We start from the raw sequence: 17511 nt of genomic DNA, 5'->3' as shown, positions 1-17511 counted from the left end.
GGTGTTTAATTTGTCTGGAAGCGAGACGTCGGTGTCCGTGACGTGGATGCTTTTATTTTTGTAGTCCGTGATTTCCTGTAGACCCTGCCACATACGTCTTGTGTCTGAGCCGTTGAATTGCGACTCCAGTTTGTCCCTATACCAACATTTTGCTTGTTTGATTGCCTTGCGGAATAACTACACTGTTTATATTCGGCCATATTCCCAGTCCTCTTTCCAGCGTATAGATCAATGTTATTCTCTGAGGCTGCCTGGAACATTTCCCAGTCCGCGTGATCAAAACAATCTTGAAGCGTGGATTCCGATTGGTCAGACCACCGTTGAAGGGTTCTAGTCACGGGTACATCGTGTTTGAGTTTCTGTTAGAGTAGCAGTGATCGAGTGTACTGCTCGCACGAGTGATATAATCAATATGCTAATAGACTTTAGGTAGCCTTGTTCTCAAATTTGCTTTGTTAAAATCCCCAGCTACAATAAATGCAGCCTCGGGATATATGGTTTCCAGTTTACATAGATTCCAGTGAAGTTCCTTGAGGGCCGTCGTGGTGTCTGCTTGAGGGAAAATATACACAGCTGTGACGATAACAGATGACAATTTTCTTGGGAGAAAATATGGCCGGCATTTGATTGTAAGGAATTCTATGTCCGGTGAGCAGAAGGACTTGAATTCCTGTATGTTGGTATAATTACACCATGAGTCGCTAATCATAAAGCATACACCCCCGCTCTTCTTCTTCTCAGAGTGGTGTTTATCTCCGTCGGAGTGACGCATGAAAAAGCCCTTTGGCTGAACCGACTCCGACAACGTATCCCGAGATAGCCATGTTTCCGTGAAACAGAGAATGTTACAATCTCTGATCTCTTTGGAAGGCAACCCTGATCAGGAGGCCGCTCCGTCTGCCTCTTCTGCGGCGACGTTGTTTTGGGTCAACTTCTGGGATTAGATCCACTGTCCTGGGTGGTGGACCGAACAAAGGATCCGCTTCGGAAAAGTCGTATTCCTTGCTGCACAGCTATTTTCAGGTCTCTCCAGAGATGTTCGATCGGGTTCAATTCATGGCTCTGGCTGGGCCACTCAAGGACATTCAGAGACTTGTCCCGAAGCCACTCCGGCATTGTCTTGGCTGTGTGCTTAGGGTTGTTGTCCTGTTGGAAGGTGAATTATTGCCCCAGTCTGAGGACCTGAGCACTCTGGAGCAGGTTTTCATCAAGGATCTCTCTGTACTTTGCTCCATTCAGCTTTGCCTCGATCCTGCCTAGTCTCCCAGTCCCTGCCGCTGAAAAACATCCCCACAGCATGATCCTGCCACCAACATGCTTCACCGCAGGGATGGTGCCAGGTTTCCTCCAGACGTGATGCTTGGCATTCAGGCCAAAGAGTTCAATCTTGGTTTCATCAGACCAGAGAATCTTGTTTCTCAGAGTCTTTAGATGGCTTTTGGCAAACTCCAAGCGGGCTGTCATGTGCCTTTTACTGTGGAGTGGCTTCCATCTGGCCACTCTACCATAAAGGCCTGATTGGTGGAGTGCTGCGTGTCACGTCCTGACCCTTGTAAGATGTCATTTTCTATAGTGGAGTGGTCAGGGCATGACAGGGGGTGTTTTGGGGTGGTTTTCATGTTTTCTGTTTCTATGTTGTTTTTTCTAGGTTTCTATTTCTATGTTGGGGTTGTTGGGATGATCTCCAATTAGAGGCAGCCGGTTCTTGTTGTCTCTAATTGGACATCATATTTATGTAGGGGGTTTTGCCATTTGGTTTTGTGGGTTGTTAATTTTGAGTAGTGTTTTCTCTCTGCGTCACGGTTTGTTGTTTTTGTTATTTCAAGTATTTGGGGTATTGTATTTAGTTTCACGGTTTAATAAAGATGTGGAAGTACAAACACGCTGCGCCTTGGTCTGATCCTTTAAACAGCCGTGACATGCAGAGATGGTTGTCCTTCTGGAAGGTTCTCCCATTTCCACAGAGGAACTCTAGAGTCCTTTCAGTGACCATCGGGTTCTTGGTCACCTCTCTCACCAAGGCCCTCCTCCCCCTATTGCTTAGTTTGGCCGGGCAGCGAGCTCTAGGAAGAGTCTTGGTAGTTCCAAACTTCTTCCATTTAAGAATGATGGAGGCCACTGTGTTGTTGGGGACCTTCAATGCTGAAGACATTTTTGGTACCCTTCCCCTGATCTGTGCCTTGACACAATGCTGTCTCTGAACTCTACGTACAATTCCTTCGACCTCATGGCTTGGTTTTTGCTCTGACATGCACTGTCAACTGTGGGACCTTTTTTAGACAGGTGTGTGTCGCGCTAGTCGATTCAGGCGCAGCTGGAAACTTTATGGATCGTGGGCTCGCCTTAAGGCTAGATTCCCCTGGTGTCGTTGGACCAACCTTTCCCCGTGCACTCCTTAGATAGCCGACCATTAGGGTCAGGGCTGGTCAGGGAGGCCACGGTGCCACTGGACATGGTAACGCAGGGGGATCATGGGGAACAGATTAGTCTCTTCCTCATTGATTCGCCTGCGTTTCCGGTGGTGCTGGGGATTCCCTGGCTGGCCAATCACAATCCTGATATTTCGTGGAGACACGGGGCTCTCAGAGCGTGGTCAGAGGAGTGTTCAGGCAGGTGTAAAGGAGTTTCCATCAGTGCGACGACAGTGGAGAGTCCAGACCAGGTTTCCACTGTGCGCTTTCCCTCTGAATATGCCGATTTGTCTATCGCCTTCTGTAAAAAGAGGGCGATCCGATTACCACCTCATCGACGAGGGGATTGCGTGATAAACCTCCAGGTAAACGCTACACTTCCCAGGAGTCACTTGTACCCATTGTCACAAGAGGAAACGCTGGCTATGGAGACATATGTCACGGAATCTCTGAGACAGGGGTACATTCGGCCCTCCATGTCACCCGTCTACTCGAGTTTCTTTTTCGTGAAGAAAAAGGATGGAGGTCTGCGTCCGTGCATTGATTATCGAGGTCTAAATTCCATCACAGTGGGGTTTAGTTACCCGCTACCTCTCATCGCTACGGCGGTGGAATCATTTCACGGAGCACGTTTTTTCACGAAACTGTCTCTCAGGAGCGCGTACAATCTGGTGCGTATCCGGGGAGGAGACGAGTGGAAAACCGCGTTTAGTACCACATCGGGCCACTATGAGTACCTCGTCATGCCGTATGGGTTAAAGAATGCTCCAGCCGTGTTTCAATCCTTGGTCGACGAGATTCTCAGGGACCTGCACGGGCAGGGGGTGGTGGTGTATATAGATGACATCCTGATCTATTCCGCCACACGCGCCGCGCATGTATCCCTGGTGCGCAAGGTGCTTGGGCGACTGCTGGAGCATGACCTGTACGTTAAGGCTGAGAAATGTGTGTTTTCCAAACGAGCCATTTCCTTCCTGGGGTATCGCATTTCCACCTCGGGGGTGGTGATGGAGTGTGACCGCGTTAAGGCCGTGCGTAATTGGCCGACTCCGACCACGGTAAAGGAGGTGCAGCGGTTCCTAGGGTTTGCCAACTACTACCGGAGGTTTATCCGGGGCTTTGGTCAGGTGGCTGCTCCCATTACCTCACTGCTGAAGGGGGTCCGACGCGCTTGCGCTGGTCAGCAGTGGCGAACAGAGCGTTCAGTCGTCTGAAGGAGCTGTTTACCGACGCTCCCGTGCTGGCTCATCCGGACCCCTCTTTGGCATTCATAGTGGATGTGGACGCGTCCGAGACTGGGGTGGGGGCCGTGCTATCACAGCGCTCGGGCATGCCACCAAAACTCCGCCTGTGCGCTTTCTTTTCTAGGAAGCTCGGTCTGGCGGAGCAGAACTATGACGTGGGGGACCGGGAGTTGTTAGCTGTAGTCAAGGCTCTGAAAGTGTGGAGACATTGGCTTGAGGGGGCTAAGCACCCTTTCCTCATCTGGACTGACTACCGTAATCTCGAGTACATCCGGGCAGCTAGGAGACTGAATCCACGTCAGGCCAGGTGGGCCATGTTCTTTACCCGATTCTGGTTCACAATCTCCTATCGGCCAGGTTCACTTAACACGAAGGCCGACGCACTGTCCCGCCTATATGACACCGAGGAGAGGGCCATCGATCCAACTCCCATCCTTCCAGCGTCGTGCTTGGTAGCACCGGTGGTATGGTAGGTGGACGCGGAGATCGAGCGGGCGTTACGGTTGGAACCTGCACCATCTCAGTGTCCAGCAGGCGTTCAGTACGTGCCGCTTGGTGTCCGTGATTGATTGATTCGATGGGCCCATAATCTCCCCTCTTTGGGTCACCCTGGGATCGAGAGGACAGTGCGGAACCTGAGGGGAAAGTACTGGTGGCCCACCTTGGTAAAGGACATGCGGTTTTATGTTTCCTCCTGCTCGGTGTGCGCTCAGAGCAAGGCTCCTCGACACCTGCCTAGAGGGAAATTACAGCCCCTCCCCGTTCCACAGCGGCCGTGGTTGCACTTGTCAGTGGACTTCCTCACCGACTTCCTCACTTCCCTTATCTCAGGGGAACACCACAATCCTGGTCGTTGTGGATCGGTTCTCGAAGTCCTGCCGTCTCATCCCGTTGCCCGGTCTCCCTACGGCTCTGCAGACTGCGGAGGCCCTGTTTACCCATGTCTTCCGGCACTACGGGGTGCCCGAGGACATCGTTTCTGATCGGGGTCCTCAGTTCACGTCCAGAGTTTGGAGGGCGTTCATGGAACGTTTGGGGGTCTCGGTCAGCCTGACCTCGGGTTTCCACCCCGAGAGTAATGGGCAGGTGGAGAGAGTGAACCAAGAGGTGGGTAGGTTTCTAAGGACGTATTGCCGGGACCGGCCCAGGGAGTGGGCGAGATACGTCCCATGGGCAGAGGTAGCCCAAAACTCCCTCCGTCACTCATCAACCAATATGTCACCGTTTCAGTGCGTGTTGGGCTACCAGCCGGTCCTGGCTCCATGGCACCAGAGCCAGACCGAGGCTCCTGCGGTGGAGGAGTGGGTGCAGCACTCGAAGGGCAGAAGAAGAGCGCTGACCAGCACCGCAGTGAGACCCCTGTGTTTGCACCAGGGGATCGAGTCTGGCTCTCGGCTCGAAACCTACCCCTCCGCTTGCCCTGCCGGAAGCTGGGCCCGCAGTGTGTAGGGCCGTTTAAAGTCCTGAGGAGGATAAACGAGGTGTGTTACCGGTTACAACTTCCATCTTCCAAAAATCTCATTTTTTCTTACCTCTGCTCTCTGCGCCTGACTCCTACCACCACTCCTAGCATTCGTGACAGGGTCTGAATACTTTCTGAAGGCACTGTAGTTTAAAGTAAGATGTCCAACAAAAATGTCCAAAAGAATGGCCAACGTTCTACTTTGCCCAGTTGTAGACTTGTTGGTATGTTTTCCTGTCAGATAAACAAAAAGGTGAGGAGATTGGGAAGTAGGAGAAGCAGCCCAGGTTTAATCTCAGTACGGGAGAGTGGGGCAAGTTGAGCCAAAGCGATAAGATGAGCCACCTTTGTTTCTAGGAAACCATACACAAAATGTGTTATTTGACCAAATATTTAGGAAGCGGTCATCATTTTATGGAGTCTGTGAAGGAAGAAACCACATGAAAAAAGTGGTAAGCAAGTTAGGTAAAAAAACAGATGCTCACCAAGTCAAATGTATTTATTGTGTTACTGGTTTCATGATGCTTCTATCTAAACCAAAGTAGATCATTTTAAGTTTGTTATATACATCAGTTGGGGTCTCTATAAGCTTCAAGGTCCTAAATCTAGAATGAAAGTGCATCCTTGTAGCTATGTGGGCTAATATAGTCTAAATGTTTTCCTTGGGGTAAGTTGAGCCAATGGTTGAGCCGATGGAAAGTTAAGCAAATTGAAGTGTTTTCTTCCCACGTAATGCAAGGCTTTATCGATGGGATATGAGGTAACAACAGGGCCTGGCCTATATTAAATGTGTAAAGTGTTTGTTAGGTGTTAAGCCTGTGTTAAAAGAAGCTTAAAATCATTAAAAGACAAAAAAAGTGATTGTGACTGTGTTTAATTGTGTTTGGGAAATACAGATAGACATGGTTTTAAAAAGGTAGTGGTAATATTTAATTCAGTACAGAAATGTGTAGGCTGCTTAACTTACCCTGACCCGTGGCTCAACTTACCCCATACCCCGGGTTAGTTGTGCCAAGAAATCAATTTTTTGGACAAGCTATGTTTTCAAAACTGTAATGTTTACATGAATTCTGATTATTTCCATGGATACACAGTACCCTGAAATATACAGTATGTAGATATCTTTGTTGGAAATAATATTATATTTCCCTTTATGGAGTGATGCTGAATGTAAAAAATATGCTCAACCTACCCTGCTCTCCTCTATACTGGGACCTGACTCACACAGCGTCTGGTGGTAAAGAATTCATAATAAAAGGCTTCTTATTACAGCCATTAAACAAGAGAACAAAAAACATGGAGGGCTTTAATGCCTGGACATCCAAATGCTTACACAGTGAGAATATATTGCTCATAAAGTTCTTTGATGGTGGCCCTGTCTTTCCCGGCACTGCACCGCTGTCTGTATAAATAGCCTGTATATTAACCCCCCCACCGTGCAAGATTAAATGTGTTTCCGTTGGTGTCATTCGGTACCGTTTCACTTTTTCATAGGCCCCACAGCGCCTCAACCCCCAGAAACACCAGGGTTCCTACGTCATGCCATCATTTCTCAAGCAGTGGCCCACCATGGGTCCTTCCTGAGTTTGGCATCAGATGAGTACTGGACACAGACCGGTGCCCCCTCCACCTCCCCCTGCCTATATTGTGAGGAGCTGTTTGATGTGAGATGATATATAATGTCTGCTGGACCATCCCTCTCAGGTTACTGCAGGGGCCTGAGGAAGCCAGTGGTGTGTGTGTGTGTGTGTGTGTGTGTGTGTGTGTGTGTGTGTGTGTGTGTGTGTGTGTGTGTGTGTGTGTGTGTGTGTGTGTGTGTGTGTGTGTGTGTGTGTGTGTGTGTGTGTGTGTGTGTGTGTGGAGCTCAGAGCAAAGTCTTTGGTGAGAGAGAACTCCCCCCATGATAAAACAGGAGAATCGTATCGCTCACTTCCTTAGGTATGTGTGGTTTGAAACTCAACACAGGTTTACACAGTGGAAAAGTGCAGGGGCCCTCTTTTATTTATTCTGTGGCGTTATTAAGACTTCTGATACTCTTGCGCCTTCAGTGCCACTATGGAGGGCCCAATAGAGGAGAACCATGAAGAAAATGTGGCCATTTTTCCCAGCAGGCCTCTTGTGAAGAAGTATTGTTCAGGCACTATACTGTGACATTGTTACAGAGCGTGTACTGGACTGGACTGTAGGCCAACACCAAGGAAAAGGGTTGTCTGTGACTGTTTATCTGTCATTAGTCTTAAATTGTTAGGCTGGGCGATTCCTATGTTCGCACGTTTCAGTTTACTGTACTCTCTGAAATCTGAGTGTATGGAAAATGGCGACATGAAACAACACAAATAATCAAATGCCTGCCTCTGCTGTCAAAGCAACTGGTGTCTTTTTCAATAAAGAACTAATTCTTCCCCAAACAGAAACATTATAGGACAAAGTCATTCCCCAATCACCGTGACTACCCAATAGGACCTACTCATTGGGCATTCTGTCTCAACCCTAGCCGGATACATCAAAGCCAAAGCCATTACAATGCATGCTTTCAAAGTATCATATTCACAAAGAATCATTCCATATTTCTCATGCACTAAAACAATCATAACAAAAAATAGGAAGTGAAATATGATTCTGTCTCTCGTTCGTCGTGCTAACATCTGGTTTTAACCTTTTTTAATAACGAGCATCCCCTCGGAGAATTACAGAAGGTTTATGCACTGTGTAGGTAACAAACTGATCATTTTCAAATGTAATTACCGCCACTTAAATTCAACCTATAGTTTGGACCGCGGTCGGACCTAGTGAGGGAATTGTCCCTCTGACTCCACGTTCCTCCAAGTAGTCGCCTAAACATTCGTTCATTTCTTCTTAAGCCCCTCCGAAGCCATTAAAAAATATACAATAATTGCTGCAAATTGATTACTTGTTTTACAGAAGTCCTATAAATCTTCACTCATGTCAAACGGTAATCAGTGGCAGACGGTGGAGTGAGCCGCTAGCTTAAAGAAGGAGATCGATATGTGACCAGGCACGTCTGCTATTCTCGGGGTTACTCTCATGTTTTGCGGTCGAGTTTGGCAACTGTCATTTCAGAGGAATTTCCTGCCATCTGTGTTCAATCGAATTCTCTCACAGATTTGGGCTTGCTTGTAAATATTGGGAACCGGCTGGGATGACTGTAGCATTGCGTTGTGTTCCGTTGCTACAGTATCAGCCAGTTGAGTGACGTTGGCTGAGGTTTGGGATCGGTGAACAAAGCTCTGTTAATGTGAGTTTAGAGACAAGAGCAGAACATCCTGCTCTGAGGACCATCGATTTATATATACACTAGATGACTAGCACGGGGCCCTGTTTTGATGCCACCGTGCCTCCATCTTGGCCCTCCCCCACCATAGTTTTGAAGCCACCGTGCCTCCATCTTGGCCCTCCTCCACCATAGTTTTGATGCCACCGTGCCTCCATCTTGGCCCTCCTCCACCATAGTTTTGAAGCCACCGTGCCTCCATCTTTGCCCTCCTCCACCATAGTTTTGAAGCCACCGTGCCTCCATCTTGGCCCTCCTCCACCATAGTTTTGAAGCCACCGTGCCTCCATCTTGGCCCTCCTCCACCATAGTTTTGAAGCCACCGTGCCTCCATCTTGGCCCTCCTCCACCATAGTTTTGAAGCCACCGTGCCTCCATCTTGGCCCTCCTCCACCATAGTTTTGAAGCCACCGTGCCTCCATCTTGGCCCTCCTCCACCATTGTTTTGAAGCCACCGTATCTCCATCTTGGCACTATTTTGGAAGCTATAAAAATGCATTTATTAAGGTCTAAATTTGTTTTGCCACATTTATTCTATTACAGACACCTTAATGCATACTATTAAATATATTATGTGAGCTATACATTCAAATAAAAAATGAAAAAAATATATTTATAGTTCTAATGTTACTGTTCCCACTCCAACAACAACAATAACAACAAAATGCTTAAATACATTTGGATATATTTTGTCCTTGAAAAATTTAATTGAAATACTGTAGAATTCTATTCATTTCTACAGAGGGCTGCTTCTTCTGGGGAGTGCCAATAAGGCCGACCGGTGTCTTCAAAACCTCTCATTGGCCATTACATAGCATCAGCAATCAAGGGTTTATATACATCATTCCAGGTGTGTGATATCCAGTTCAGCACCTCAGAGAAAAGAGAGAGAATCACTTTAAATTGTGATTTAGTTATTTCCCTCTTCCTTTCTGGATCGCTATCTTTCTCTTTCTTTTTATCTCTCTCGCTTTCACACACACACACACACACACACACACACACACACACACACACACACACACACACACACACACACACACACACACACACACACACACACACACACACACCACACACACACACACACACAGAAAGAAAGAAAGAGAACTTTTGTGAGTGTAATGTTTACTGTACATTTTTATTGTTTATTTCACTTCTATTTATTATCTATTTCACTTGCTTTGGCAATGTTAACATATGTTTCCCATGCCAATAAAGCCCTTTGAATCGAAATGAGTGACAGAGAGAGAGAGAGAGAGAGAGAGAGAGAGAGAGAGAGAGAGAGAAAAATATATATATGAAAAAGAGAGAGAGAGAGAGAGAGAGAGACAGACAGACAGACAGACAGACAGACAGACAGACAGACAGACAGACAGACAGACAGACAGACAGACAGACAGACAGACAGACAGACAGACAGACAGACAGACAGACAGACAGACAGACAGACAGACAGACAGACAGACAGACAGACAGACAGACAGACAGACAGACAGACAGACAGACAGATAAAGAGAGAGAGAGAGAGCAGCACCTATATCTTCTACAGATTCTGTCAGACCTGGGCCCTGACAGTAAATCTCAGTAAGACAAAAATAATGGTGTCCAAAAAAGGTCCAGTCGCCAGGACCACAAATACTAATTCCATCTAGGCACCGATGCCCTAGAGCACAGAAAAAACTATACATACTTCAGCCTAAACATCAGCGCCACAGGTAACTTCCACAAAGCTGTGAACGATCTGAGAGACAAGGCAAGAAGGGCCTTCTATGCCATCAAAATGAACATAACATTTTACATACCAATTAGGATCTGGCTAAAAATACTTGAATCAGTTATAGAACCCATTGCCCTTTATGGGTCCGCTCACCAACCAAGAATTCACAAAATGGGACAAACACCAAATTGAGACTCAGCATACAGAATTCTGCAAAAATATCCTCAATGTACAACGTAAAACACCAAATAATGCATGCAGAGCAGAATTAGGCCCGCTAATTATCAAAATCCAGAAAAGAGCGCTTAAATTGTACAACCACCTAAAAGGAAGCTATTCCCAAACCTTCCATAAGAAAGGCATCACCTACAGAGAGATGAACCTGGAGAAGAGTCCCCTAAGCAAGCTGATCCTGGGGCTTTGTTCACAAATACAAACAGTCCCCACAGAGCCCCAGGACAGCACCACAATTAGACCCAACCAAATCATGAGAAAACAAAAAGATCATTACTTGACACATGGGAAAGAATTAACAAAAAAACAGAGCAAACTAGAATGCTATTTGGCCCTAATCAGAGAATACCCGTCCACTGTGACTGGCCCAAACATAAAGAAAGCTTTGACTATGTACAGACTCAGTGAACATAGCCTTGCTATTGAGAAAGGCCGCCGTAGGCAGACCTGGCTCTCAAGAGAAGACAGGCTATGTGCACACTTCCCACAAAATGAGGTAGAAACTGAGCTGCACTTCCTAACCTCCTGCCAAATGTATGACCATATTAGAGACACATATTTCCATCAGATTACACAGATCCACAAAGAACAAACCCAATTTTGATAAACTCCCATATCTACTGGGTGAAATACCACAGTGTGCCATAACAGCAGCAAGATGTGTGACCTGTTGCCACAAGAAAAGGTCAACCAGTGAAGTACAAACACCATTGTAAATACAACCCATATTTATGTTTATTTATTTTCCATTTTGTACTTTAATTATTTGCACATCATTACAACACTGTATATATACATAATATGACATTTGAAATGTCATCATTCTTTTGGAACTTCTGAGCGTGTATGTTTACTGCTAATTTTTATTGTTTATTTCACTTTTGTTTATTATCTACTTCACTTGCTTTGGCAATGTTAACATGTGTTTCCCAATTAAGCCTTTAAATTGAAATGAATTGAGAGAGAGAGAGCGAGAGAGAGAGGAAGACAGACTGACAGATAGACAGAGAAGAAGACAGACAAAGTGAAAGACAGACAGAAAGACAGACAGCGAGAAAGAGAGATGCAACGTGGAGTGCCTGGATACAGCCCTTAGCAGTGGTATATTGGCCATATAAGAAAAAGACCCTAGGTGCCTTATTGCTATTAGAAACTTCTTACAAATGTAATTAGAACAGTAAAAATAAATGTTTTGTCATACCTGTGATATACCACAGCTTTCAGCCAATCAGCATTAAGGGCTAGAACCACCCAGTTTATAAGAATGTTTAGAAGCAACTTTACTGCTCATGAATCTTATAGTGCTTCATAATGTCACTTGGGATCTGGTGTACAAGTGAAGGAAAACATTATGAAAACATGATTAGAATCAACGCCTGTTTGACAAAATCTATTTTCAGAAAATGATACGTTTTCAACCGATCAGTATTATTATGTCAGTACGTTAATTATGACAAATAGATCTACATGTACAATCATGTTTGACAACTGGAAACGATTTCAATTGAGTTTCACAGGGAATACAGCAGTGTTTTGGTTTTAACAGAGAGAGACTGAGACCTATTGTTCCAGAGGATGGCTCAGATTCTGCACAAACTTTGGCTTGTTTCTTTTTCACAGCAGATTTATATACTGTGGTTGTTTTCAGGAGTGATGGGAGTAGGGCACAAACACATATTAGAATGCACACACATTGAAATACAGAGACACAGACAAGGCAATATAAGGCTGTGATTTACACACACACATAAACACAAACCAGTCCAGATTTACACACACACACCTACACACACATCACTCTGGTCACATGCGGTGTTCATGTACATGTCCGTCTCATGTTCCTACCACTGCTCCGTACACACGTTAAACCCAGCTCTCTCCTGTAACTGCCAACACTATAACCCCCTTAGAAATCCCAAGTGTCTTACATGATGTTTGCATTAAGTAGAAAAAAAGGGTTACAAAAGGTTCTTTGGCTGTCCCCATAGGAGAACCCTTTTTTGTTCCAGGTAGGCCCCTTTTGTGGAAAGGGTTTTACACGGAACCCAAAAGGGTTCGACTTGGAACAAAGAGGGTTCAACCTGGAACCAAAAAGGGTTTTTCAACGGGTTCTCCTATGGGGACAGCCGAAGAACCCTTTTAGGTTTTAGATATCACCTTTTTTTCAAAAAGTTTAAACGGACTGCTGAGCCTTGGGGGAAACGCTTACCATGTAAATGAGGAGGTGATGCAAACCCAGCACAGGGTTACTCAGCGTGACACAACTCCACCCAAACACATATGTACCAAGAACACTACTACGTCATCATGGATTCCAATGAGGTTCACCATATGTGAAGTTTATCTTCGATATTAATCACAGAAGTTGAATGATATAGCAGCTTTTATCTTACTCATCCCTTATAAAACACTTTCCATTGGCCGAGAAGGTTGGCCTGTGTCAGATAGAAATTGATGACATAGAAATGCACCATCAGCCCTAGAGCCCTCCCTTACTGAGACAGAGTAAGTAGAGGGAACCAAACAGATGAGTGATATGATGATGCCTCTCCTGTTCCAGTGGAAACTTCTGGAATGAGAACGCAGCTCGTCTGTGAGATGTGGTTTCCAACTCCAGAGGGTGAGATCAGGCCCACATTGCCTGGAGAACAGTCAGCAACGTTGGTGTAACAGCAAAAAAAATCCTAAATCATGATCTCCAGTCTTGTTTTAGCACCCAAGTGAGTTTGGTTAGAAGCCCACAGAGCACTAACATAGAAACAACATCTGACAGACATCAGAATCAGAACCTTCTTATTTAAAGTGGATCACTTGCCCTGTTCTGGAAGCTGTATGTTGGCATAACGCAGACCCAAAATAAGAGGAAACAAGAGAATCTCTAAGGGTCCGTCCAAAATAGAATCCCATTCCTTGAAGTATACAATACAGGGAATAGGGTGCCATTTAGGACAAAGCCAATCTCTTCCTCTGGGTTCAAGACAATTGGGAGAGCGAAGACAATCTACAGCATTAAGGCAGGAGAAGAGGCAGAATCCCATCGTGGGAAATTATCAAGTTGTGGCATCTCTCCCCTACTTCAATATTAACCCTCCTGTTCGGAGTCTAATTTCAAATCTAATTGAAGTCTGTCTAAATAACCCAGAGCCTACCAGATGATCACAGCATTGGCATGGAGCCCCCAAACTTTATTAACATCGCAGCCTGCGTCCCAAAAGGCACGCTATTCCCTTTATATTGCATAAGTTTTGACCAGGGCCCATAGGGCACTATATATGGAATAGGGTGCCATTTGGGACACACCCCCAGTGTCATCTGGCCGGGCTGCCAGTTGTCTCCCAGTCCCAGTTCAACACTACTGGAGGATTAACCTGGATAGAGCCGGCAGTCACCCCACTTCCCAGTTACACTCCACTTTTATACAGTTATACTCCAGTTTTATACAGTTATACTCCACTTTTATACAGTTACACTCCACTTTTATACAGTTATTCTCCACTTTTATACAGTTATTCTCGACTTTTATACAGTTATACTCCACTTTTATAGTTATACTCCACTTTTATACAGTTACACTCCACTTTTATACAGTTACACTCCACTTTTATACAGTTATTCTCTACTTTTATACAGTTATACTCCACTTTTATACAGTTATACTCCACTTTTATACAGTTACACTCCACTTTTATACAGTTATACTCCACTTTTATACAGTTACACTCCACTTTTATACAGTTATACTCCACTTTTATACAGTTATACTCCACTTTTATACAGTTACACTCCACTTTATACAGTTACACTCCACTTTTATACAGTTATACTCCACTTTTATACAGTTATACTCCACTTTTATACATTTATACTCCACTTTTATACAGTTACACTCCACTTTTATACAGTTACACTCCACTTTTATACAGTTATACTCCACGTTATACAGTTATACTCCACTTTTATACAGTTACACTACACTTTATACAGTTACACTCCACTTTTATACAGTTATACTCCACTTTTATACAGTTACACTCCACTTTTATACAGTTACACTCCACTTTTATACAGTTACACTCCACTTTTATACAGTTACACTCCACTTTTATACAGTTATACTCCACGTTATACAGTTACACTCCACTTTTATACAGTTACACTCCACTTTTATACAGTTACACTCCACTTTTATACAGTTATACTCCACGTTATACAGTTATACTCCACTTTTATACAGTTACACTACACTTTATACAGTTACACTCCACTTTTACACAGTTATACTCCACGTTTATACAGTTACACTCCACTTTTATACAGTTACACTCCACTTTTATACAGTTATACTCCACTTTTATACAGTTACACTCCACTTTTATACAGTTACACTCCACTTTTATACAGTTATACTCCACTTTTATACAGTTACACTACACTTTATACAGTTACACTCCACTTTTACACAGTTATACTCCACGTTTATACAGTTACACTCCACTTTTATACAGTTATTCTCTACTTTTATACAGTTATACTCCACTTTTATACAGTTACACTCCACTTTTATACAGTTACACTCCACTTTTATACAGTTATACTCCACTTTTATACAGTTACACTCCACTTTTATACAGTTATACTCCACTTTTCTACAGTTATACTCCACTTTTATACAGTTACACTCCACTTTATACAGTTACACTCCACTTTTATACAGTTATACTCCACTTTTATACAGTTATACTCCACTTTTATACATTTATACTCCACTTTTATACAGTTACACTCCACTTTTATACAGTTACACTCCACTTTTATACAGTTATACTCCACGTTATACAGTTATACTCCACTTTTATACAGTTACACTACACTTTATACAGTTACACTACACTTTTATACAGTTATACTCCACGTTTATACAGTTACACTCCACTTTTATACAGTTATACTCCACGTTATACAGTTATACTCCACTTTTATACAGTTACACTCCACTTTTATACAGTTACACTCCACTTTTATACAGTTATTCTCGACTTTTATACAGTTATACTCCACTTTTATAGTTATACTCCACTTTTATACAGTTACACTCCACTTTTATACAGTTACACTCCACTTTTATACAGTTATTCTCTACTTTTATACAGTTATACTCCACTTTTATACAGTTATACTCCACTTTTATACAGTTACACTCCACTTTTATACAGTTATACTCCACTTTTATACAGTTACACTCCACTTTTATACAGTTACACTCCACTTTTATACAGTTATACTCCACGTTATACAGTTATACTCCACTTTTATACAGTTACACTACACTTTATACAGTTACACTCCACTTTTATACAGTTATACTCCACTTTTATACAGTTACACTCCACTTTTATACAGTTACACTCCACTTTTATACAGTTACACTCCACTTTTATACAGTTACACTCCACTTTTATACAGTTATACTCCACGTTATACAGTTATACTCCACTTTTATACAGTTACACTACACTTTATACAGTTACACTCCACTTTTACACAGTTATACTCCACGTTTATACAGTTACACTCCACTTTTATACAGTTACACTCCACTTTTATACAGTTATACTCCACTTTTATACAGTTACACTCCACTTTTATACAGTTACACTCCACTTTTATACAGTTATACTCCACTTTTATACAGTTACACTACACTTTATACAGTTACACTCCACTTTTACACAGTTATACTCCACGTTTATACAGTTACACTCCACTTTTATACAGTTATTCTCTACTTTTATACAGTTATACTCCACTTTTATACAGTTACACTCCACTTTTATACAGTTACACTCCACTTTTATACAGTTATACTCCACTTTTATACAGTTACACTCCACTTTTATACAGTTATACTCCACTTTTATACAGTTATACTCCACTTTTATACAGTTACACTCCACTTTATACAGTTACACTCCACTTTTATACAGTTATACTCCACTTTTATACAGTTATACTCCACTTTTATACATTTATACTCCACTTTTATACAGTTACACTCCACTTTTATACAGTTACACTCCACTTTTATACAGTTATACTCCACGTTATACAGTTATACTCCACTTTTATACAGTTACACTACACTTTATACAGTTACACTCCACTTTTATACAGTTATACTCCACGTTTATACAGTTACACTCCACTTTTATACAGTTACACTCCACTTTTATACAGTTATACTCCACTTTTATACAGTTACACTCCACTTTTATACAGTTACACTCCACTTTTATACAGTTATACTCCACTTTTATACAGTTACACTACACTTTATACAGTTACACTCCACTTTTATACAGTTACACTCCACTTTTATACAGTTACACTCCACTTTTATACAGTTACACTCCACTTTTATACAGTTATACTCCACTTTTATACAGTTATACTCCACTTTTATACAGTTATACTCCACTTTTATACAGTTACACTCCACTTTTATACAGTTATACTCTACTTTTATACAGTTACACTCCACTTTTATACAGTTTTACTCCACTTTTATACAGTTATACTCCACTTTTATACAGTTATACTCCACTTTTATACAGTTATACTCTACTTTTATACAGTTATACTCCACTTTTATACAGTTACACTCCACTTTTATACAGTTATACTCCACTTTTATACAGTTATACTCTACTTTTATACAGTTATACTCCTTTTCAGTATTCAATCTGATAGTATTTTATGTGACAGAAGTCTTGCCATTGGACTCTATTTGAGTAAAACGGGTGGAAGTCAAACAATAAAATTCCTCTCGCGAGACTACGAGACAGTGAGCAATGCGAGATTGCATTTGGATTCATTAAATAAATAAACCAGTCTCCACTATAAGAAGCGAATAGAAACTGGGCATCACGTTAATTCAAACATGCTCTCTTGGAGAATAGTGTTGTTTTGGTTTTTCCTCTGAGACCTGTAACCCGTTTTGATTAGAATAGAGCCTGTCTTTATACAGCAGCATCATCGGTTGGATTGACACTTTGGCAGAGACAACATTGTAGCCTTGGTGTGGTCCCAAACAACTTGTCAAAGTGAACTACACTGTTCTTAAACTAGAGAGAGCAACAAAGTAATCCAAA

At 42.9% G+C, this 17511-nt stretch overlaps 1 protein-coding gene across 1 annotated transcript in view; it reads right to left on the bottom strand.

The window, feature by feature from the left end:
• The window catches only part of LOC106574011 (uncharacterized), a 155192-nt gene that overhangs the window by 123392 nt on the left and 14289 nt on the right, over positions 1–17511 (bottom strand). The gene's annotated exons all lie outside the window — the stretch shown is intronic.

The sequence above is a fragment of the Salmo salar genome, chromosome 16, assembly GCF_965601325.2.
Source record: "Salmo salar chromosome 16, fSalSal1, whole genome shotgun sequence".
Lineage (NCBI taxonomy): Eukaryota > Metazoa > Chordata > Actinopteri > Salmoniformes > Salmonidae > Salmo > Salmo salar.
Note: the sequence above shows the minus strand (reverse complement) of the source record. Positions and strands in the feature narration are given on the sequence as shown.